The sequence below is a fragment of the Dipodomys spectabilis genome, unplaced genomic scaffold (genome assembly GCF_019054845.1).
Source record: "Dipodomys spectabilis isolate Male_0828 unplaced genomic scaffold, ASM1905484v1 ptg000268l, whole genome shotgun sequence".
NCBI lineage: Eukaryota > Metazoa > Chordata > Mammalia > Rodentia > Heteromyidae > Dipodomys > Dipodomys spectabilis.
In genome coordinates, this window is record NW_024870945.1 from 4,401,923 (window position 1) to 4,427,702 (window position 25,780).

At 40.4% G+C, this 25,780-nt stretch overlaps 1 long non-coding RNA gene across 2 annotated transcripts; it reads right to left on the reverse strand.

The window, feature by feature from the left end:
- Positions 1-1,508: 1,508 nt before the first annotated feature.
- Positions 1,509-25,780, reverse strand: LOC122125947. Of its 2 annotated transcripts, none has more exons than XR_006150808.1 (3): positions 25,581-25,780; positions 24,032-24,105; positions 1,509-1,675 (listed from the first exon to the last, which is right to left on the reverse strand). It is a non-coding gene; the product is annotated as an uncharacterized LOC122125947 (long non-coding RNA). The 2 variants fall into 2 exon arrangements; XR_006150809.1 differs by lacking the exon at positions 1,509-1,675 and adding an exon at positions 6,689-6,739.

A 25,780-nucleotide genomic window follows, 5' to 3' on the forward strand; every position in this document is an offset into this window, starting at 1 on the left:
ACATCATGACCACTGAGTCACATTTTGACATCACAAACCTGTTAAGACTCATGACACTTGTGCCAACATATGCCTTTGGATACATCATTAACCCTCTTGAACTTATATATTCATTGTCAATTAGAGATCTGGCATGAGATTTTGACATCACCATCTCATTGGAAAATCACAAACCTATGTGACCTCATCACCTGTATGGCATCACCAACAATTTGTGACTTCAAAACAATACTATCCCATGTAATGGTAACATCACATTACCAATGGGATTTTCACCATTGCATTTTCACCAACCAATTATTTCCTCATAATATTTTACAAAATTTATGGCCTTTCTGACTTGAAGCTCCTTATGTGAACTTGTATCTTCATTGTGATCTAGTAGAATGAAATTGGACATGTAATGGTGATATTACAAATTCATTGTGACACCATTATCCAAGTGTGACCTTATCACCACTGTGACATCACAAACCCATTGTGACATCACATTGCCACAGTGATATCTCGGTCACCTTGTGACATCCCAAATCTGTTGTGACCTCTTAGCACTTTTGAAAAAGCACATGGTACTTGTGACATCACAGTCCCTTTGGGTAACCATATCCTCATTGTGAACAAAGGACAACTGACATCAGACATGCCATTGTAACATTACAAACACTTTGTCACATCATCTCCAGAGTGAGATCACATTGTTGTTATGATACCATCAAATCATTGTGACATCCCAAAATGACAATGACGTCATATCATTATGACATCACATTTTCATTGTTAGGTCATAGAGACAATGTGATTGCCTATTCTGTGGTTTCATTATATCTCTAATGTGACATATAGGTTGATTTCAGAAACCCATTGTGACCACATCACCATTGTGATATTACAATCCCTTTGTGACCTCATATTGACATTGTGATATTATTAATGCAATGTAACATCACAAACCTCTCGTCCTCATAAATTTTGTAACAAGTGTCTACCTTGACCTGGGCTAGATGCCCACAGCTAAATTCAGCTTCAACCATGAACCCTCAGACCTCCAAAGAGCAGCAAAACCATTTGTTATCTGGCCTGCAAATAAGCAACCCCAAAAATGATCTCCAAAGCTCCAAACTTCAAAGGACAAGGTTTTTTTCTTTCTATTCATCCTCCTTCTCTACAGACCTGTCCTACCTTTCAGGTCTTTTCATTTTTTTCCTTTCACCATTCCCTTCTTTTCTTCAGGCTTCTCTACTCTTGACAGGCCTGCCTTGCCCTGTCCAGGTGGCCAGTTGCCATCCTTCACCTCTTGGTCTCCCTCAATTTCCTCTCCTCCCAGGTTTTTACCCTCCTGCAGTCTCTTTACTTCTTTCCTTCCAGGCATTTCCCTTTTTTCTCTCCCCTTCTGTTGCTCTGAACATGCAGCCTATGTATAGGCTGTACCCTTCCCCCACTGCAGTATGTTTCCTGCATAACAGTTTTCAATCATCACTTCCCAAATGTCCATGCCCAATCACTTCATGGCAGCTCACAATGTGGGGCTTGACAACCTATCTCCTTCAGCAGCATGTGCTGCTCCTTTCAGCTGCATGCACCCGCCTCTCCTGTGGTCCAGACCAGGAGGCCATGATGACTATCTGTTCCCATGGATGATAGGGTCACTGCTGGTTATTAAGTGTATCATGGTGATCTAGGAGAAATTGAAATTGGACAAATTTGTGATATTACAAACTCATGATATAACTAACCCATTGTGACCTCACCAACACTGTGACATCACAAACACATTGTAACATCACATTGCTGTTTTTGACACCAGGATCACATTGTGACATCCCAAACCTATTATGACCTCTTATAACCTTTGAAAAAAATACATAGTTTTGTGACATCACAGTCCCTTTGTGTACCCAAATCCCCACCATGAAATATTGACAATTGAGAATCAAACATGACATTTTAACATCAAAAAGTTTGTGAGATCATCACAATTGTGACATCACATTGTAGTTTTGACACCATCTGCTCATTCTGAAATCACAAAAGTAAAATAATATGATAGAATTATAACTTCACATTGTCATTGTGACATGATAGACACATTATGAATGCCTTTTCTGTGATTTCATTGCATTTCCAATGTGGCCTGTAGGTTGATATCATAAACAAATCTTGAATTCATAACCATTGTGACATCACAACCCCTTTGTACATCACATTGTCATTGTGATATCACTAACCTACCATGACATCACAAACCTATCCTGTCATCATAAATGTTGTGACATGCTGCAATTTTTTTAAGCCTTTTTGTCCTCATGATCTGTTGTGGACCTCATTAGATTTCACATATGACGTTTGATATCACAAATTCCCAGTGACATCATGACCATGGTAACATCACACTGCCAGATGTCATAACCATTGCGTCAAATTCTGACATCACAAACCTTTTTGGATTTCAATATATTTGTGACAACACATACTTTTGGAAAAACTACAGTCCTGTGAACTCAGATACTCATTGTAAGTTAAAGACAATTGAGAAACATTATGTCATTTTGACATGCCTCACACATTGTGACATCACCAATCTTTTGTGACCTCATCACCAATGTGGCATCATCAACTAATTGTGACACCAAAATAATATTTTGACATGATGCAGTGAGTTGACATTGCCATGGTGATATTAATGTCCCATTGTGTATTCACAAACCTAATATGGCCTCATAACATTTTTAAAAATTCATGTCCATTAGGACTTCAAGCTCCTTCTGTGAACTTGTATGCACATTGTGAAAAAGCAATTGAAATTGGACATGTGTTTAAGATATTACAAAATCATCATGACATCAAAAACCTATTGTGAACTCATCACAACTGTGTATCATGAAGCTATCATGGCCCCTAAGTACTTTTGAAAACACACATGACATTTGTGACATTTCAGTCCCTTTGTATACCCATAACCTCATTGTGAACACATGACAATTGTATTCATATATGCCATTGTAACATCACAAACCTTTGTTACCCCATCATCAGAGTGACACCATTATCTCCTTGCAACATCACCAATTTACAATGACCTCATAGCATTATGACATTATATTATCATTGTGATGTCATAGATACCTTGTAAATGTCTATTCTATTTCATTCTCTTTCAAATGATGTGGCCTGTGGGTTGATATCAGAAAACCATTGTGATCTCATAAATGTATGGCATCACAATCACTTTGTGTTATCACAGTGCCATGGTGGTATCACTAACACACTGACATCACAAACTTGACCTGTCCTCATAAGTCTTGTGATGTTCTGCAATTGTGATGTCTTAGGCCCTTTATGAGTTCATAATCTATTTTCAACCTTATAATATTTCAGTTATGATATGTGATATCAGAAATCCACTGTGACATCATGATCATTGTGACATCATACTGACAGACATCATAAATATTGTGTCACACTGTGACATCACAATCCTCCTAGGACTTCATCACATTTGTGACAACACATGCCTTTGGAGATAGCACAGTCTGTTTTGGAACTCATATTCTCTGTGATTTCATGATAAATGAGATCCTTTATGCCATTTGGATATCACCAACCAACTGTGACATCATAGACCTACTCTGACCCCTTACCTGTAGATCATCATCAATTAATTGTGACATCAATACCTTTTGTGATGCCACAATGTGACACTATGATCATTACATCTTTCAGTGTGATGTCACAATGGTCATGATGTCACAGTGGATTTCTGGTATCTAATGTCATACATGAAATATGAGGTTGAAAACAAATTATGAGGGCAAAAAGTCTGATATCACAATGTCAGCATGTCACAAATGTTAGGAGGAGAGGAGAAGTTTGTGCTGTCACATTGTGCTAGTGACATCACAATGGCACTGTGATGGCACAAAGTGATTATGATGTCAAAATGGTTATTTAGGCACAAAGATGCGTTTCTGATAGCAACTCTCATGCCACATATGAAATACAATGAAATCACAGAATAGGAATTCACAATATGTCTATGATGTCAAAATGAGAATTGTTGTCATAATACGATTATGTCATTGAGTTTGATTATGTCACAATGAGGTGATGCGCTTATAATGAAAATGTGATGTCATACTGTTGAGGATGTCACAAACACTTTTTGATGTTATAATGGCATGTCTGCTTTCCATTGTCATTAGTTAACAACAAGGATATGGGTACACAAAGGGACTGATGTTGAAAAGGGCATGTGATTTTTCAAAGAAGCTAAGAGATCATAATAGGTTTGAGATGTCACAAGGGAATCATGTTGTCACAATGACAATGTTGTCACCATGGGTTTGTGATGTCATGGTGGTGATGATGTCAACATGTGTTTGTGATGTCACAACGAATTTGTAATATCACAATCAAATTTCCAATTTCAATTGCTACTAGTTCACAAGGAGGATACTGTAATAATCAGCAGGGCCCCGATAATCTACAGGCTTAGATAACCAGTGTGGCCCCATCTCCTGGCCAGCTGGAGAGGATGAAGTATGCCACCAAAGACGGTGGGGCATTCTGTGGGAGGGGCTGGAGCATTAATCATCACGTGCTGAGCTGTGGAGAAGTAATTTGACTGTGGGCAGTTTGGGATTTGACAGTTGAAAACTGTTAGGCAGTTGGAGTGAAGAAGGGGTACAGACGTTATATAGGCTTCTGGTTCAGAGCAATAGAAGGAGAGAGAAAAAGGGAAAAGTCCTGTAAGGAAGGAAGTGGTTTGATAGCAGAAGGAGAAAGACCTGGGAGGAGAAGAAGTTGAGGGAGGGCAGGAGGTAAAGGATGGCAACTGACGACCCATTCAAAGCAGTTCAGGCCTGTGGAGAGTGAAGAGGCCTGAAGAGAAGAAGGAACTGGTAGAAGGGAGATAGGGAAAGACCTTGAAGGAAGTATAGTTCTGTAGTGGAAAGACAAAAGAAAGGGTAAAAAAGGCTGGCCCTTTGATGTTTGGAGTTTTGGATTTCATAATTTTGGGGGTTGGTGGTTAGGAGAACATTTATGATATTAAATGTGTCTCTATGGATTCTCTTGAACTATAGAGGTCTTAATTTTTGGAGACCCCCATCGAGATAATCCATTTGGATGGCATCAGGCCTTGGCCTCAGGGAAAAATCCCCATAGGTGAGAGTGTCAGCACTCAGGGTTGAGAGTCTACCTCAAGTGTTTGTCTCCGGAGGATAATCATGGACAAAAAGTCATTTAGGGTCCTCTAGGGGTGTGTGGGCAAGCTTGCCAGCCTGATTGGGGATCCCCTCTGGAGGTCATCTGTTGGTTCCTTGGGAAGCCGTCTGGGAACTCCTTGAGAGGTCATGCAGGGCTTCTTTGGGAAGCCATCCGGAACCTCCTTGAGAGGTTATGTAGCCCTTCCTTGGGAAGCCATCTGGAACCTCATCAAGAGTACATCTGCAACTTCCTTGGGAAGCCATCTGAGACCTACCCTGGAGGTCATCTGGAGCCTTCTCCTGGGGCCATCTTGGACTTTCTCCAGAGGTCATTTGGGGCTTCCTCAGGAGGTCATCTGAGACCTCTATAAAAGTAGTGATTGGGAAATAAGGGAAACCATGGACCTAAGTTTCTTTGGGCCTGGCTTACTTCACTTAATATAATTTTTTCCAAGTCTTTCCATTTCCTAACAAATGGGGCAAAGTCATTCTTTTTGGTGGAGGCATAAAATTCCATTGTGTATATATACTACATTTTCTTGATCCATTCATCTACTGAGGGGCATCTGGGTTGGGGCTTCCTTAAGAGGCAATCTAGGACCACCTCCTGAGGTCATCTGGAGCTTCTTTTGGAGGTCATCTCAGGTTACCTTGATAAGAAATATATGGCTGTCTTTGGACATCATCTGGAACTTCCTTGAGAAGCCATATAGGATGTCATCTGTGGCTTTCTCAAGAGAGTTATCTTGAACCTTCTCTGGAGTTCATATGTGGCCTCCTTGAGTGGCCATCTGGAAGCTACTGGTGAGGTAATCTCAGCCTCATTGAGAGGACATCTGGGACCTCCTTTGGAAGTCATCTGACACTTCCTTGGGAAGCCATTTGGAACATCCATGAGAGGTCATCTAGGGCTTCCTAAGGAGGACATATGTGACATCCTCCAGAGGTCATCTGCGACCTCCTCAAGAGGCAATCTGGAATGTCCTCTCTATCATCTGGGACCTCCTATAGAGGTCAACATTGAGAGGTTTGGGGCATGTGGGTTAAGTGTCTGTGGCTATTGTTCTGTGTGTGCATGCTGATAGTTCTGTGTCCTGTATGACCCTCTGTTTACTCCTTTTCTCAGGATGGGAGAACAAGGCCTAAATTTGTCATATCCAAAAAATATTCTCCCCCAGGGATACAGAATCCCTCAGAGGAAGATGCACTGATGTACTCTTTCTCCTATTCTTTGTCATCAGCACCTCTAATGTTAAGTCCTCCCATGAGAAAATTGGTTACTTGTACCATCCTGAGGTGGTACAAGTATGTTACCCTTATTACCCTTGAGACGGGAACATGGAGCAGATGGTAGGCAGGTCCCCTTTTTAATATATGGTCCCTTTACAACTAGTGACCTGTATTACTGGAAACAGCAAAATCCATCCTTTTCAGAAAAAACAACAACCAGGGCTCATTACCTCATTAGAGACAGTAATTTTCATACACACGCACAACTGGGATGAGTGCCAGCAAACTTTACAGATGATTTTCACCTGGTAGAAAAGGGAGTGAATACTGCTCAGTAACTTGAATGTGGTCCCTGGACCGGACAGTAGCTCCACTATTGAACCAGACCATTTGGATCAAGTCTTTCCCCAGATTTATCCAAGCTGAGACTAACAGCAATTGAGGTATGGAGGTGCTTACCAATTATTGCCAGGTTTGGTTAGCAGTGATACAGCAGAGGCTGGAAAGCCAGAAAGGTAAGTGAGATGGGAGAGTTCCCCAGTGAGTACCCTAATGCTTTTCTGAAACTTCTCCCAGAAGCCTATAGGACCTATAGGCCTATAGATCTTGAAGCCTTGGAGAATCAAAGAGCCCTAAATATGGCTTTTGTTAGTCAGCCCCATATCTTAGAAGAAAGCTTCAAAAGTTATAAAGTTTTGAGGGAAAGGTGTATTTTGAGTTGGAAGTGGTTGCCCAGTGGGTGTTTGACAACAGAGGTACCCTGGGAAAAAAAAGAGTAAGAAGGGAGTTTGAGTTTTGGTAGGAGCACCAGAATAGGGATCAAGAAACCCTTGGCAAAGACAGTACAATTCATTTGCAAATGGCAGTAGGGAACCTCTAGGACTAGATCAGTGTGCTTATTGCAAGAAAAATGGACATTAGAAAAAGGAATGTCCAAGGGGGAGAAAGATTGAAAATGACAGGTTATGTAATCCCATTAACACCTGGAAAATGTGATTGTATCTCTGGAGAAACATGCAAAGGAGCTTGAGGCTCTGAATTCCAACTGTGTTGAATTTAAAAACAGCCCTATAAAATTAAGAAGAAATGTGGCAAAGAAAAAATTCACACACTTCTATCTCAAAACACAGTTTATAAAATACTGAATCTCCAATATGTGCTAAACAAAACCCACTAAGAGGTTAAAAGCAAATAGAAGAGTACACTGGAGAACCCAGAGAATTATTGACGTGAATAAAAGCTTTGAAAATATAAATTACGAACTTGTGAGAGTCAAAAATGTGAAGAAAATCCTCAAAGGGAACCTAGAAAACAGTCAGAATTAAATGAAATTCAAGTACATTAGCCTGGGTGAGCATGAGGCAAGTTAGGGGACCATAGGTCAGAGGCCAACAGAAGCACAAGACAGCAATGCTACCATCCTTGCTAACCACAAGTGAGGCCAAGAAGAGATACTGATGCTTCATTAAGAAACAGTGGACATAATAAAAGAGCTGGACCTGATATAAGAATGTATTAGGCTGAAGTACATGTTGATTATAAGCTTTGAAGAGTGTCACCAGATATTCAAAACAACAGAGAAAAAAGATAAGAATAGTTATACAGAAAGACGAGGAAGTGCTATGTCATAGAAGATGAGGCCAAGAAAAGTGAACAGGAAATATCAGGCTCAAGAAAGAGATTGTTACTCTTCAGTAAGAGTTAAAGGACCACATGGTCTGATAAAGAATGCCGGGGAAAGGAAAAGAGCATTGGGAAGAAAAACAGAAGAGCTAAACAAACAGTTGAAAGATCTGTCACAAAAATACAGTGAAGTGGAAAACTAGAAAGAGAAACTACTAGAGTAAAAAGCCAAAAAGACTGCTGAGATCTTCACCATAAATGTAATGCAGAAATATCATGTCCCAATGGAACAGGTGGAGGTGGGAAAATTTACCTCTCAATAGCACCTTTGTGAACTTAAGGAAGGAGCTGAAGAGCAAGCAAAGGGGTTGTGAGAAGGAACAGCAGTTGGCCAGTCAAAGGAACTCTCATGTGACCCTGCCAAAACATTTGCAGGTTAAGGAGCACATTGAGAAGGAGAGTGGGATCATGAAAGCAAGTTTGAGAGAAAAGGAGGAGAATAAAATGGAAGAAGTATCCAAGGTTCAGAGTACTATACAGGAGTTAAAGAAACTAGAGACCCTAAGATACAGAGAAACATCTGAGCTGGTTAGGTAGCTTGGGAGACCACTCTAAAACCAACGGGGTCTCTAGAGCTACTAGTTCTTAAGATTAAAGGAAGAAGCAAAAACAGTGGTAATAAGTGTGCAAATTTTGAAACTAAACTTGGGAAAAATGCATACAGGCTTAAGCTGTCAGTTTATATGTAGATATTTGCACCAAGGTAAATTGCCCGAGGCTACTGCCTAAGACTGTTCTGAAAACCAGTGGGGCCTCAGCCTGACAATCCTTTGTAATGTGTGTAGGTAATTTCCAACAGGTAAAAGCTGAAAAGCTGGAACATATGGAAAGAATTCATATGTGAGGAACCTCAGCTGGTGAATTGGGCAAGTGGACTTCACAGAGGTAAAGCCTGGAAAGTATGGGTATTGGTATCTATTATAATAGTGGACACTTTTTCAGGCTGAGCTGAGGCATGTAATAATTCCTTGATTTGACTTACCCTTAGGTGTGGGGTCCGAAGTTGGCACTGCATTCATGGCCTAAGTTCTCAATTATTAACTAATGCCCTAGGAATAAATTGGAAGTTACAATCCATATATAGACCTCAGAGTTCAAGGCACTAGAAAGAATGAGTATGACCTTAAAGGAAACTTTAACTAAATTAAATACAGAGACTGGCCTTGGCTACGTAAGTCTCCTTCACTTTGCTCTTCTTCAAGCAAGATGTAGCCATTATGTTAAAGAATTTAATCCCTTTGAAATACTTTAGGATAGACCACCCGCTTTGTTCCCTAATCTTGTGAAGGCTATATTAACAGAAATGTCTAACTACAAATTGCTGGCTTTACAACATATTCTTTTATGTACCTATCCTTTGGTAACCAAGGCCCACTTGCCGCCTAAGAAAAATTCCACCTGACAAGGAGGGGCCAAGATGGCAATGGAACAGCAGGGAAACACCACAGCTCTCTCCAACCAAAAACAGTGTTTGGCTTTCAATGCTCTGTTTCACCAAGTGACACCCTCCCCCCCCCCAAAAAAAAATGCAATTGCTCAGAGAGATATAGGAAGTGATAAAAGAAAAGGGAAAAATCTACACAGACAGTAAAGTGGGAAGACACTTCCCCCACCCCTTGTTGGTGATGGGGCTCTGTGCTGAGCAGCTTAAGTTGTGGGGATTCGTGCCAGGCTGCTTAAGTATCCTGGCTCTGGACCCTCCATAGACCACGCACAGGCAAGCATCCCAAGGCTCCCAGAAGACTCCCAAGGTACAGTGCCAACCCAGAGAATACAAACAGAAATCTCAAATGCAGAGCCGGCATGAAGACTTCCCTCAGTGGCCCTGGCATGGCGCCTCTGCCTGGTTGGTGCAAGCAGCCCAATCCAGTCTGGAACAGCAGCAGCTTTCAGCAGTGGTGAATGACCCTAGACTCACACTGTGGTATTTCTGTCCTGCTGGTGTAAACAGCCTAGCCTAACCTGGAGCAGGAGCAGCAGCAACTGGCAGTGGCAGCAAACCACCAAGACTCCGGGCACGATGCCTCTTGGCACTAGCCCACAGGAACAGCCCAGACCAGCCAAGGGCGGCAGCGGTGGCTAAGGTGGCAACAGCTGCAGTGAACAACTCCAGACCCCTGGTGGTTTGTGCCTCTCCATATTGACCCACATAAGCGGCCCAGCCAAGCCAGAGGCAGAGCAGTGTCTAACACCTGACTCGTGGTGGAGTGTCTGGCTTGCATATGTGGCCCAGCTGATCCTGGGGCAGTGGCAGCAGCTCAAGCAGTGCATCAGTTGTGGCAGCAGCAGTGGCATCGACAGCGGCTGTGAACAACTACAGACGTGCAGTGGGGTGCAGCATCTCTCCATACTGGCTTGCATAAGCAGCTCAGCCCAGCCCATGCTGGCAAAGGTGGTGAACAGCCACAGAATTGAGGCAGGGTGTGGTGCTGAACTACCCCAGAAAATCCTCATGAACATTCTTGCCTGGGATGGCTTTAAAACTGAATACTCAGATGTGAGCCTCCTGAGTAGCTAGAATTACAGGCATTCCCACCAGCAGGGTCTTATTCTTGCAAACTCCCTAACTTTTTCTCAAATAGATCATTTGTTAGTTCATACAAGGAATTTAAGCAAATACAAGAGGATCGACATAGTACCCTGTATTCTATCTGACCATACTGGAATCAAACTGGTTCTCAATAACAAGGCATAAAGTAGATAAAACTTAAACATATGGGAATTAAACAACATTCTTGGAACAATACATGGGTTACAGAAGAAATTAAAGAAAAAATTAAAAAGTTCCTACAATTCAATGAAAATGAAAATACATCAGAAAGAAACCTATGGGACCCAGTGAAAGGAGTCCTGAGGGGCAAATTTATTGCTCTCAGCATGCATATCAAGATCAATAGAAAGCCTACGGATTGGGAGAAGATCTTCACTAGCCATACAACGGACAAGGGTCTCACATTTAAAATATACTTGGAACTCAAAAAATTAAATAACCCAATAACAAATCCTCAAAGAAACAACTGCCCAATAAATAAGTGAGCTAAAGACTTAAACAGAAACTTCTCTGAAGAGGAAAGATGGATGGCCAATAGACACATGAAGAAATGCTCAACCTCCCTAGCCATAAAAGAAATGCAAATCAAAACAACATTGAGATACCACCTCACCCCAGTTAGAATGGCTAAAATCAAGAACTATAATAATAACAGATGCTGGAGGGGATGTGGACAGAAGGAAACCTTACTTCATTGTTGGTGGGAGTGTAAACTTGTTCAACCAGTTTGGAAGGTAGTATGGAGGTTCCTCAAAAGACTCCACATAGAGCTCCCCTATGACCCAGCAATCCCAATTCTGGGTGTTTACCCAAATGATCACAGACAAGACCACACTAAAGCTACCAGCACGACTATGATTATTGCAGCATTATTTACCATAGCTAAGATATGGAACCAACCCAGATGCCCCTCAGTAGATGAATGGATCAAGAAAATGTGGTATATATACACAATGGAAGTCTATGCTCCATCAGAAAGAATGACATTGCTCCATTTGTTAGGAAATGGAAACACTTGGAAAAAATTATGTTACGTGAATTAAGCCAGGCCCAAAGAAACATAGGTCCCATGGTTTTCCTTATTTGCAATATCTAGTATATGTCTGAGTCAAGCAGAAAAGGTCAGATAAGGTGATGTTAGGGAAATGAACCCTAAGATATGTATTCAAATGGTTTTTTTTTCTTTCATGCGATTGTTTCTAACACATTTATAAGAATATTTCTTTGTTGCTTTGTATGTCCCTCCCCCACAGTATAACCCCTGCTTTTACTGTATTTGATGTCGGTACAATTTGTGGAGGGGAAGGAGAAAAACAAATTATTTAAGTAAGGATACAGGTGGACCCATTGCAACAATGAGATATACAAGTCGTTATGTCGAAAACTAACTTTACAACTTTGGTGGGGGAAGAGGGGGAGCAGGGGGGATTGGGTGGGGGGGCAGGGGGAGGATGGTAAGGGATGTGAAGGGGAAACAAAGGAGGAGGCTACAATGCTTGATAAGAAATGTACTCACCATCTTGCTCATGTAATTGTAACCCCTCAGTACAGTATTTTCACAATAAAAATAAATTAAAAAATTAAAAAAAGGAAACATAGACCAGGTAAACAATGTTATGATGCAACTAAAACTGCTAGAGGAACAAGAAAAATTGAACCTAAAGTTGCTAGAGAGAAAAAGATAACTGAAATAATAGCTGAAATTAATGAGATACAAAGAAAATTATTAATAAAATTAATAAAACAAAAAGCTGTTTAAAAAATCTCAATAAAGCTGACAGACCACTGGCAAGAGTAATGAACAAAAGAGAGGAGACCCAAATCAATAATATCAGAGATACCACAGGAAAAATTACAATAATCATCCACTAAAAGCACTAGCTTTGAGCATAAAAGCTTAGGGACTCTGTCTAGACTCTTACTCAAGACCCAGGAATGGCACCAAATAAAGATAGAATATTTTTACTGCAAATATATAATGATAACACTGCAAATACCTCATCACAGAGCAAGCCAGGAGTCTGTTGCTGACAGCTGCCATCTAACCTGACTTAGCCAGAGGTAAATGGCTCCACAGAACCAGATGCCACTGGCTCATTAACCCCTGTCATCCAAGATACGTGGGGACTGAGATCTGACCCTGATGGGTTTAAAATCCAGCCCTGGCAGGAAGTCAGCAAAACTCTGAGCTGTGGCTCAAAGTGGTAGAGCTCTAGCCTTGAGCAAAAGATCGTAGGACAGTACCCCCAAACTTTCAATACAATCCCTGTGGCTGACTCCACCTCCTCCAAAAAAAACCCCACCCCTCAAAATCATTAGATGTGAACTTTGTATGGTTTGTGATGTGATTCTGAAAGAATGGTGATTCTGATGAAAGCACTCTAATTCTAATGACAGTGTGTGGGATACAGCTATTTGATGAGTCCTTTATGATGTGTTGTGTGCTGAGTCCTTTACACGGTGCATTTTTTTCATCTGGTTCTTATAAGAGTTCCACAAGTAAGATGATTGTGCAGATGAGAAATTTGAGGCTCAGATATATCCCCATATCAAGGCCAAAATTATGTATTTCCTAACTCTAGTGAGTTGTCTCCTACAGACAATTGTTTGGGTTTATTTTTCTCAGTCATGAACTTTGAACTCAGGGCCTAGCCACTGACCCTTCCCTGTTGGGCTCATCGATAGCTCCCTATCACGTGGAGCCAAGAACCCCCTTGCAACAGAGTGTTACAGTCTAGGATCTGCAGCTTAGGTCTGTCATCCTGCCTACTGAGGAAGCTGAGACCTGACGATCTGGGTTCCAAACTATCCCAGACACAAAAGGTCCTAAGAGACTACTATCTCCTATTCACCACTTAGAAACACGAAATGGAAGCTGGGCGCCAGTGATTTGGACCTGTCATCCTAGCTACTCAGGAGCCTGAGAGCTGATGATCACAGCCCAAAACCAGGCTGGGCAGGAAATTCCTTGAAAGGTTTCTCTCCACTGAACTACCAAAAACCTGCAGGGGTGCTGTAGCTCAAGTGATAGATCACTTGGCTTTAGCTGAAGAGCTCAAGGACAGCACCCAGGCCTAGACATCAATTCCTCCAACTTCCAAGAGAAGAAAGAAATAAACCTGAATTTGAGGGCTGGGAATGTGTCTTAGGGGTAGAGTGCATGTATGAATCCCTGGGTTTGATTCCTTAGTACCACATCACTAGAAAAAAGTCTGAAGTGCCTGTGTGGCTTAAGTGGTAGAGTGCTATCCTTGTACTGGAGAAACTCAGGTACAGTGTTCAGGTCTTGATTTCAAGCTCCAGGACAAGTGTATGCGCAAACACACACACACACACACACACACACACACACACACACAGATACCAGAAGTGAAGCTGTGAAACCAACTGTTAAAGCACTGAGCTCCAGTTCTGAGCTCATGGTCAGCACCCAGGCCCTGTGTTCAACCCTGAAACCTAGCCACCCAGAGCCTAACTAGGAGAGGTCAAATGTTTCAAAACCTGATGAGCTTCACCAGCCCTAAATGACAGGAAGCATTGTGATATTAAACATGTGCTTTGATTTAGCAAGCTTCCAGAAACCTAGCAATACACCATTGCAAATAATGAAGCATTTTATTAGGTTCAGCTCCCTTGTTGTCTACCAGAAGGACGCTTGTATTAATTGTAGCAGGTTATTTCAGCACTGGAACATAGTCTAACAAAAAGACAGGATGAGTGCAGGGAACTTGGCCTGCCATGGGAGGTGGCACAAATGAAGGCTTCTTGTGAAAACAGCACTGGGGAGAAGAGATGGCTTGGGGTACAAAGAGGCCTTTTTCTCCTGGCCTTCAGAGCCCGACCACACTCCTCCTCACTAATCGGCCTTGATGGAGTTGCATGTTACACAACTGTACAAGAGTGAGGCCTTTTGTCTGCCTGTTCCAACAATGAGGCAGAGTTCCTCCAGCAGTCCCTGGTGCCGAGAAAACCTCAGGCTACAATGGGAACAGTGAGGGGAGACCCGGAACATGCACTGTCTTGAAAGCACTGTCTCTGCTATGAAATCATTCTATTCAAAGCAAATTTCCTAGCTGGGTGCCTTTCATCTTAGGGACTCTGGACCTTCACCGATAAAATTACATCCATACATACATGGGGAGACAAGGAGTCACTTGATTTTTTTGTTTGTTTCTTTTTAGGCAGGTCCGGGGGTTGTATTAGGAGCCTAGGCACTGTGCCTGAGCTCCTTTTGCTCAAGGGTAGAGCTCTGCCCTTGAGCCACAGCTCCATTCATGGAGATTTTTTATTCCTTTGATAACTTCGAATAAGAGTGCTGTGGACTTCCTGTCCAGGCTGAATTCAAACTGGCATTCTCTACCTCACAGATTCCTGAAGAGCTAGGATTAAAGGCAGGAGTAATTAACACCTGGCTTTCGTTTATTCTTGTTCTTTTTTTCATTGTGACAAACTGAAATCTTCACAGTGTCATGCTAATGGTTTGCATTTCGAAGTAAACTACCCAGGCCTGGAATTTGATTGCCAGGACTGCCACCTACAAATGGAGGGAGATCTTGAGAAAATCTTTCCTATTCATGTGAATGCTTAATGGATTGTTATAAAAGTAACAAATAAATTTGCAATTAGTTCATGATTCTCTTATAGAATGCCACACGAAAAATATTTTAGTATGTCTTCCATTCTAGCTCCTTTGTATGATTCTCCCAATTAAAAAATACTGACTACTTTTACATTAATGCTACTTCATTAAATGGAGGCATAATTTAATAATAATTCATAAAATGTATAATTTAATATCCTCACATTTTCTCTCTCATATATATTGCAAACTACACATCTATCTATCTATCTATCTATTTATCTATCTATCTATCTATCTATCTATCTCTCACTCTCTCTCTCTGTCTGTCTATATATCTATATCCACATCTTTATCTATATCTATCAGCCATTACTATGGCTTGTTCCACAGAACTGGCTGGCAGCTCAGTTTGCCAAAGGCTTTTGTAGTACAACTGACCCTTTCATGAATTGGGCATTGTGAGCTGTGAATTAAAATCTCAGCATTGCCAGAAGTTTATATGTGGAGTCAGAAGACAATTTTGACACATGTTTTTCCTTCTCTGTGAAAGTCCTGGGTCTCAGTATGATCTATAATCCTTATGCAAATACATCCATGTGATAAAATGTAATAAATGAAATAAATATTATATATGTAATAATACTAAATAAAATAAAAAACAAGGGTAATAAATATCATATGGAATAAACCCATGTACGTAAATAGATCTCATATACGAATATTTTTTTTTCAATGCTGGGGCTTGAATTCGGGCCCTGGAAACTGGGCTGAAATTCTTGTCTTCAACGACGGTAAGCTTACTCTCCCCAACAGTGCCACAGAGTTACCCAGACCTTGAGTTCAAATCCCAGGCCTGCAAGAAAAATGGTGCAAATTCCAAGCCAGAGCCTTGATTTTTTTGGCCAGGACTGGGGTTTGAACTCAGCTTGTGACAACTCTGCGTCAGCTTCGATCATCCTAGGCTGGGGTGCAGACTCTGGACACACAGCCCATCCTGAGATCCTACGACCAGAGTTCAAATCTTTGGACTGGCAAAAAAGGAGAAGTGCTGGGAAAGAAGCTCAGTAATAGAGTGATTGCCTTGCATGCATAAAGCCCAGGGTTCGATTCCTCAACACCACATAAGCAGAAAAAAGCCAGAAGTAGCGCTATGACTTAAGTGGTAGAGTGATAGCCTTGAGCTGAAGAGTTGAGGTACAACACCAGAGCCAGAGTTCTGGCCCCTAAACCGAAAAAAAAGAAAAAAAAATGCAGAGGGGGAAAAAAAGGAGAAGTACAAAACTGGGAAGTTCCAGAAGGTGGTATTACATTGTTTTATCCTTTGCATTGCAACCATCCTGGGTCTAAATGACAGGGCCCAGATAGTGTACATGACATTGCACTGCTGAAGTTTGGTGGGCTATCAGGGAAGCCATAGCCCAAACCAACAACCTAGGCCTGGGGTGCGAATCCCGGGACTGCCACCTATGAATGGAAGGAGATCCTAAGAAACACATTCCAATATACATCCATACGAATGGAATGTTGTAAAGTAATAATTACATTAGTAGTTAGTTTATGATTAAATTATACACAATAATTATAGTACGTTGACTAATTTTCAATTAATACTTTGTTATGTATTTAACCGTAATATTTAAATAAATGAAGGAATAACTTATCAATAATTGGTAGTAATATAGTATATAAAATTAGATAATATACAGACATCTGTGTCTTGTTTTATACATATATATATGTGCTTACATACATATATATATATATATATATGTAACAATCTACATATGTATTTCTACATTTGTCATTCCTGGGCTCAGTGGTAAAGGGTTTGCCTCATATATATGAAGCCTTGGGTTCAATTCTACACTATCACATGCACAGAAAAATCTGGAAGTCTCATGGCTGCTTGTTTTAAAACAAATACACATTAAAACTTTTAAAATCATATGGAATTTATTCTTAATGCAAGAATTACAATCACAATTCACCACACAACAGAGCACCCAAAATTATGCAAGAAACACTATTTTCCCCCAAATCCCAATATCTCCAAAGACTTGAATTGTTGGGGACGTTAACACATCACTTTCCCCACTAGATAGATAAACTCAGAAAAACTCAACAGAGAAATTGGAGATCTAAAAAACTGCATAGATCAACCAGATTTAACAGACATCTATGGAATATTCCACCCAGCAGCATCAGAATATACGTTTTTCTCAGCAGCACAAGGAATATTTTCCAAAATAGACCACACTTTAGGCCACAAAGCAAACTTGTCCAAATTCAGAAACAGTGAAGTTATACCTTGCATTCTCTCACACCACAAGGGAATAAAATTAGAACTCAACACCAAAAGCCACCAAAGAAAATCCTGTAACACATGGAGGATGAACAACACACTGCTGATTCACGAGTGGGTCATGGAAGAGATGAGAAAGGAAATTCAAATGTTCATGATATTCAACAACAATGAACATGCAAATTACCAGCTTCTCTGGGTCACAGCAAAGGCAATACTCAGGGGCAAGTTTATAGCTCTGAGTTCCTACATCAACAAATTGGAGAGATCTGAAACCAACAATTTAATGAGACATCTGAGCTTTCTTGACAAAGAGGAGCAAGATAAACCCCAATCCAGTAGATGGAAAGAAATAATTAAAATTAAATCAGAATTAAATGAATTAGAATCCAAAAAATATAGAAAGAATCAACAAACCAAAGAGTTGATTCTTCAAAAAATTTAATAAAATTGACAGACCCTTTAGCAAATCTTATCAGAAAAAGAAGAGAACGCACCCAAATAAATAAACGCAGAGATAAGAATGGAAACATCACCACAGGAACAACCAAGATACAGAACATTATAAGGGAATACTTCTCAAAATTTTATGCTAATAAGTTTGAAAACTTGGCAGAAATGGGACTTTTCCTAGCAAATACTGACATGCCAAAAATGAACCAAGATGAGTTAAACCATTTTAACAGGCCCATATCAAGGATTGACATAGAAACAGCAATAAGAGACTTCCCATCTAAGAAAAGCCCAGGACCAGATGGTTTTTTAGTGGAATTCTACAAGGCCTTCAAAACAGAGCCGACACCAATATTTCTCCAACTCTTAAATAAAATTGAAAGAGAAAGTTCACTACTGAACTCATTCTATGAAGCTATGATAACCCTCATCCAAAAACCAGGCAGGGACTCATTAAAGAGAGAGGACTGTAGACCCATTACTTTGATGAACATTGATGCAAAACTTCTCAACAAAATTTTGGCCAGTCGTCTTAAACAACGCATCCAGAAAATCATACACCACGATCAAACAGGATTCATTTCAGGGATGCAAAGCTGGGTCAATATTTGCAAATCAATTAATATAATTCATCACATAAGCAAGAGCAAGGATAAGAACCACATGATTATCTCAATATATGCAAAAAAAAAAAGCATTTGACAAGATCCAACACCCCTTTATGATGAAGGTTCTGGAAAAATTAGGAATCCATGGAACATTCCTCAATACAATAATGGCTATATATGACAAACCTACAGCCAGCATTATACTTAATGGTGAAAAACTAAAATCATTTCCTCTTAACTCAGGAACAAGACAAGGATGTCCACTATCACCACTTCTCTTCAATCTAGTATTAGAATTCTTATCTACAGCAATAAGACAAGATGCAAACATAAAGGTGATCCAAATAGGGAAAAAAGAAATAAAACTCTTCCTCTTTGCAGATGACATGATCTTGTATTTAAAGAATCCCATAGACTCCACTCCCAAATTACTCAAGTTGATTTAAAACTTTGGCAAAGTAGCAGGGTATAAAGTTAACCCCCCAAAATCAATGGTTTTTCTGTATGCCAACAATGGGTAAAGTGTTGTGAAATTAGGAAAGCAACTCCATTTGTAATAGCCCCACAAAAAAATTAAATACCTAGGAATTAACTTAACCAAAGAAGTGAAGGACCTCAATGATGAAAACTTTAAAAACGAAAAAGGAAATCAAAACAGAACTTAGAAGTGGCAAAAACTCCCATGCTCCTGGATTGGAAAGATCATCATCATGAAAATGGCAATACTTCCCAAGGCTATCTACAAATTCAATGCAACACCTATCGAAATTCCCATCTCATTCTTCAAAGAAATAGAAGAGGCAATCCAAAAAGTCATATGGAACAATAAAAGAACCCGAGTAGCTAAAACTATCCTCAACAGAAAGAACAGTGCTGGAGGAATATCAATACCAAATTTCAAACTCGACTATAAAGCCATAGTAATCAAAACAGCTTGCTACTGGCACAAGAACAGACCTCAGAAGCAATGAAATAGAATTGAAAACCCAGAAATGAACCTACAGACCTATAGCCATTTAATCTTCAATAAAGGGGCTAAAAAAATAGAATGGAAGAAAGACAGCCTCTTCAGTAAATGGTGCTGGCTTGGTTAACTACTTGTAGAAAACTAAAGCTAGATGCTTATATATCATGCTGCATGAGAATCAAGTCCAAATGGATCAAAGACATCAGAGTCAAAGCAGACATTGAAAACATTACAGGATGGAATAGGAGAAACCCTTTGTCTCCTTGGCACAGGCTGAAATTTTCTTAATAGAGACCCAGAAAGACAACAAATTAAAGAAAGGTTGGACAAAATGGGATTGCATGAAATTGTAGAGCTTCTGCATGGCAAAGGACATAGCTTGCAAGATCAATAGAAAGCCCACGGATTGGGGGAAGATCTTCACTAGCCATACAACAACGGACAAGGGTCTCATATTTAAAACATACCTGGAACTCAAAAAAATTAAATCCCCCAACAACAAATCTTCAAAGAAACAATTGCCCAATAAATAAGTGGGCTAAATACTTAAAGAGAAACTTTCTCTGAAGAGGAATGAAAAAGGGCCAATACATACTTTAAGAAATGCTCAACCTCCCTAGCCATAAAAGAAATGCAAATCAAAACAACATTGAGATACCACCTCGTCCCAGGTAGAATGGCTATAATCAAGAACTCTAATAAGAACAGATGCTGGAGGAGATGAGGACAGAAGTAAACCCTACTGCACTGTTGGTGGGAGTGTAAACTTGTTCAACCTCTTTGCAAAGGAGTATGGAAGTTCCTCAAAAGACTCCACATAGAGCGCACCTATGACCCAGCAATCCAACTTTTGGGCATTTACACAAATGTTCACAAACAAGACCACACTAAAGGTACCAGCACGATATGTTTATTGCAGCATTATTTACCATAGCTAAGATATGGAATCAACCCTGATGCCCCTCAGTAGATGAATGGATCAAGAAAATGTGACACACACACACACACACACACACACACACACACACACACACACACACACAATGGAATTCTATGCGTCCATCATAAAGAATGACATTGCCCCATTTGTTAGTACATGGAAAGACTTGGAAAAAATTATATTAAGTGAAGTAAGCCAGGCCCAAAGAAATATAGGTCCCATGGTTTTCCTTATTTCCAATAAATAGTATATGTCTGAATCAAGCAGAAAAGCTCAGATAAATTTATGTTAGGGAAATGAACCCTAAATATGTACTCAAATGCTGTTTTCTTTCATGCGATTGTTTCTAACACATTTATAAGATGATATCTTTGTTGCTTTGTATGTCCCTCCCCCATTGTATAACCCCTGCTTTCACTGTATTTGATGTTAGTATAATTTGTGGAGGGTAAGGGAAAAAACGAATCGTTTAAATAGGGATACAGGTGGAAATATTGCAACAATGAGATGTACAAGTCGTTATGTCGAAAACGAACTTTACAACTTTGGTTGTAAAGTTTGTGGGGGGTGATTGGAGGCTTGAATGGGGGGATAGGGGAAGGATGGGATGGGAAGGGGAAACAAAGGAGGATCCTACAATACTTGATAAGAAATGTACTCATTATCTTGCCCATGTAATTGTTTTTTTTTTTAATTTAATTTAATTTTATTTGTGAACATACTGTACAGAGGAGTTACAGTTACATGGGCAGGATAATGCGTACATTTCTTACCAAGCATTGCAGCCTCCTCCTTTGTTTACCCTTCACATCCCTTCCCAGCCTCCCCCCTCCCCCCCTAATCCCAATCCTTCTCCTTCCCCCCCTCCGCCCCCCCCCACACACCAACGTTGTAAAGCTCGTTTTGGACATGACAACTTGTACTTCTCATTGTTGAAACAGGTCCACCTGTATCCTTAAACAACTGGTTTTTCCCCATCTCCTCCACAAGTTATACTGACATCAAATATAGTGAAAGCAGGGGTTATACTGTGGGGGAGGGACATACAAAGCAACAAAGAGATAATCTTATAAATGTGTTAGAAACACATGCATGAAAGAAAAAAAACATTAAAATACACATTTAAGGGTTCATTTTCCTGACATCATATTATCTGACCTTTTCTGCTTGACTCATACATATACTAGATATTACAAATAAGGGAAACCATGGGACCTAAATTTCTTTGGGCCTGGCTTACTTCACTTAATATAATTTTTTCCAAGTTTTTCCATTTCCTAACAAATGGGGCAATGTCATTCTTTCTGATGGAGGCATAGAATTCCATTTTGTATATATACCACATTTTCCTGATCCATTCACGTACTGAGGGGCATCTGGGTTGGTTCCATATCTTAGCTATGGTAAATAATGCTGCAATAAACATAGTTGTGCTGGTAGCTTTAGTGTGGTCTTGTTCGTAAACATTAGGGTAAATGCCCAAAAGTGGGATTGCTGGGTCATAGGGGAGCTCTATGTGAAGTCTTTTGAGGAACCTCCATACTGCTTTCCAAAGTGGTTGAACAAGTTTACATTCCCACCAACAATGAAGTAAGGTTCCTTTCTGTCCACATCCCCTCCAGCATCTGTTGTTGTTAGAGTTCTTGATTTTTGCCATTCTAACTGGAGTGAGGTGATATCTCAATGTTGTTTTGATTTGCATTTCTTTTATGGCTAGGGATGTTGAACATTTCTTCATGTGTCTATTGGCCATCCTTCTTTCTTCTTCAGAGAAATTTCTCTTTAAGTCTTTCGCCCACTTATTTATTGGGCAGTTGTTTCTTTGAGGATTTGTTGTTGGGGGGTTTAATTTTTTGAGTTCCAAGTATATTTTAGATATGAGACCCTTGTCCGTTGTATGGCTAGTAACGATCTTCTCCCAATCCGTGTGCTTTCTATTGATCTTGCTAGCTATGTCATTTGCCCTGCAGAAGCTCTGCAACTTTATGCAATCACATTTGTCCAACCTTTCTTTGATTTGTTGTGTTTCTGGGTCTCTATTCAGAAAATTTCGGCCTGAGCCAAGGAGACCTAGGGTTTCTCCTATTCCATCCTGTAATGTTTTCAGAGTGTCTGCTTTGACTTCAAGGTCTTTGATCCATTTGGAGTTGATTCTGGTGCAGGGTGATATATAAGGATCTAGCTTAAGTTTTCTACGTGTAGTTAACCAATTTTGCCAGCACCATTTACTGAAGAGGTTGTCTTTCTTCCATTCTATTGTTTTAGCTCCCTTATCGAAGATTAGATGGCTATAGGTCTGTAGGTTCATTTCTGGGTTTTCAATTCTATTCCATTGGTCCTGAGGTCTGTTCTTATGCCAATACCAAGCTGTTTTGATTACTATGGCTTTATAGTAGAGTTTGAAGTTTGGTATTGATATTCCTCCAGCAGTGTTCTTTACATTCAGGAGCGTTTTTGCTATTCAGTTGCCCATGTAATTGTAACCCCTTTGTACAGTATTTTCACAATAAAAACAAATAATAATCTAGAAAAAAAATAATTACAATCACCATTACTATGCCAAGAAGCTAGGCTTAATACCTTTATAACTTTTAAAAACATCCTAATTGTAGAACATCATTGAAAGCAAGTTACATTATACAAATAAACTTTTTAACCCTCTTTTTGAAGGCCATTTTAATTTTAATTTTAACACATACAAGGGGTAGTTTTAGCAATACTAATCAGATCATCACATCACTCATTTTAACCATCACGTTTTCAGGGTCTATCTGCAGGGAAAAGGGACAGAACAAAGATGGGCAACTCAGCCCCTCCTATGGAATGTGCCTGCACCCAATCTGACTCTTTAAGGTTAGATGAACTGCGTTTGTGCCAGCTTGCCCTCTTTTACCATGTGTGGACTCCTCCCAGCGCCAGTCCCACCATCTATGAAGCACCCCCCCCCCGGGTCGGTCCCACCACGCATGACCAGCTTAACTACACTTCTGCCTATTCAGCCTCACCCCTAAATATAGATCTTAGGTAGTCTTCTAAATTTTCCCTTTTTTGGGGGGTAGGGAGGTTTGAATAAAATACAGTTTTAGACAGACAGAACATGTCATGTTTTGTAACAGTGCTAAATTGACCTTTCCATTTAAATTTTTAATATTTATCCTGAAATTTTAGCCAAGGGAACTAAATCCCAAACTGCCAAAGCATTTAGAAATATTAAAATTTAAAATAACAGATTTTCTAATTTTTACGTTAAAGAATCCTTAAAAAGCCATTTAAAACAATGTGAAATTTTTTTAAATTTTTAGTAATGTCTAAACCTCTTAACCTTTTACATTTTAAACTTAAATTCACCCACTTTTTACAGCATGTTGACAATTTTTATCTTGAACATGTTTACAAACACATAGAAAACACACAGATCTTAAAGCGTGCATAAATCAAAATCAGTTTTACATAGATTTTTTCAAAGTTTTTTTAACAAAAATTTAAGACAGTATTTTTTTAAACTAAGTACCTTTGTTAAGCTTCATTTTCCCAGGGCTCGCTTGTTTAGCAAGGCAATTCATCAACGGATCTTTTGAATCCCACCTGTTAGAGAAGGGCTGGTTGAAGGGGTCACCTAAAACTAAACTGGCCTGAATTTTATCCAATTTTAGACAAGAGCACTTTACAAATTGTTACATTGTCAGGACTCGCTGAAAAATCCAAACCAGGTACATAGCCTTCCACACTCTCTGCTCAGGCAGCCTCCACAAGGAGAAAATTCAGCCCAACACCTGAAAGGAACCAGACTAGTCCAGCAACCTTACATACCTCACAGTGACGTGAGCCTAGCAGGTCTGTGGCTGAGCCCAGCCAGAGGCTAGAACTTTTATTTCCTCAGAATGTTCAAATAAATAACAAAAATATAAATAAACACAAAAACCAAGAATCCACACTTAAAACAGGTACCAATTCTAAAACAGAACTAGACAACAGCCAAAAGCTGAGTTGGGGACTAATGGGCCCTCAGTTCATTCCTACTAGAACTGCGCCATTCTCAATCAGCAAGCTGAATTCAGAATCTGCTGAGTGAGCTGGCCACCCTCACCCTGAATTTCCCCACCTCAAAAATAGAACAGAAACGACACCAAAGTAAACAAGACAGACAAGTGGCCACAAAGACAAAATCAGATCTCCATGAATTGGGCAACATCTTACCACCAGAGGATTTCTTTTTTTCTTTATTTTTTTTAGATTCCTGCAAATGTTGATCCAGAGGCCTTCCAAGGTGGAGGAGAATTCTCAGTCATCTTGGGGCAAGGGAAAAAAGACCCTGGAAGCCATCCCCTCAGACTGACAGTCTCCCCCCCCCATACTCAGACCCTCTGGGCCAAGGCCCGAGGCTAAGATCTTGCTGGTGGCACTTGGTGGTCAGTGGCAGATTCATCTGGCTTAGAGTTTTCCCTGCAGGCCCCTTTCAAAGTTATTGCTAGATCCTGCAGGTTCTCCCTTCCCCCACTGCCTCCTCTTCTAGAGAATAAGTCAACCTTTGATGTCATCCTAAAATTCCAAAAGTATTAAAATGGGAGAGCGGCTGAGGTGAAAGGAGCGTCTGGCCACCCCATTCGGGGGGCTCCAGGATGCCCGCTGATCCGAAAATGAAAGTTAAATGAAAAAGGAAAGGAAAGAAAGAGAGGCGCTGAATTAAAATGGCAACTACAAATGAGACAAAGAGAGCATGCATGTTGATCTCGAGCTCGAATCCACCCCTAAGCCACGGTTGTGGAGGCCAGATGAGTTCCTGTCCCATAGGATGGCAGAGGCCGATGAGTCCCTACCCGGGAGGTGGATAATCTACCCTTAACCCAGAGTAGCAGAGGCCGGACAAGTCATGGTCCAAAAGACGACAGAGTGAAGCGAGACTCCACTGGGGAAGGCTTCCCCAAGGGCCCAGGGAATTTCTTCAACTCGCCTGCTGGCTACCTTGTAGCACATCTACCAACGTTTCTTGCCAGCTCTAAAACCCTACTTGCAAATCAAACACATAACACGCAACATAAAGCAGCTGCACCCCCTCTTACCGGCTAGCTGGACGACTCGCTGATCAGGTATCTGTGTGGCTTATGGGGGGGCTATCCCGGACAAGCTCCCACATAAAGTGCTCAGATTTCGTACACCCCCTCTCAGACCACCAGAGACCATGATCAATGCAAACAGCAAAGAGTCATTTATTGCAAGCTGGAGCTTGGTCCTATGTGTACTTGGTAACTGGTGATGCTAA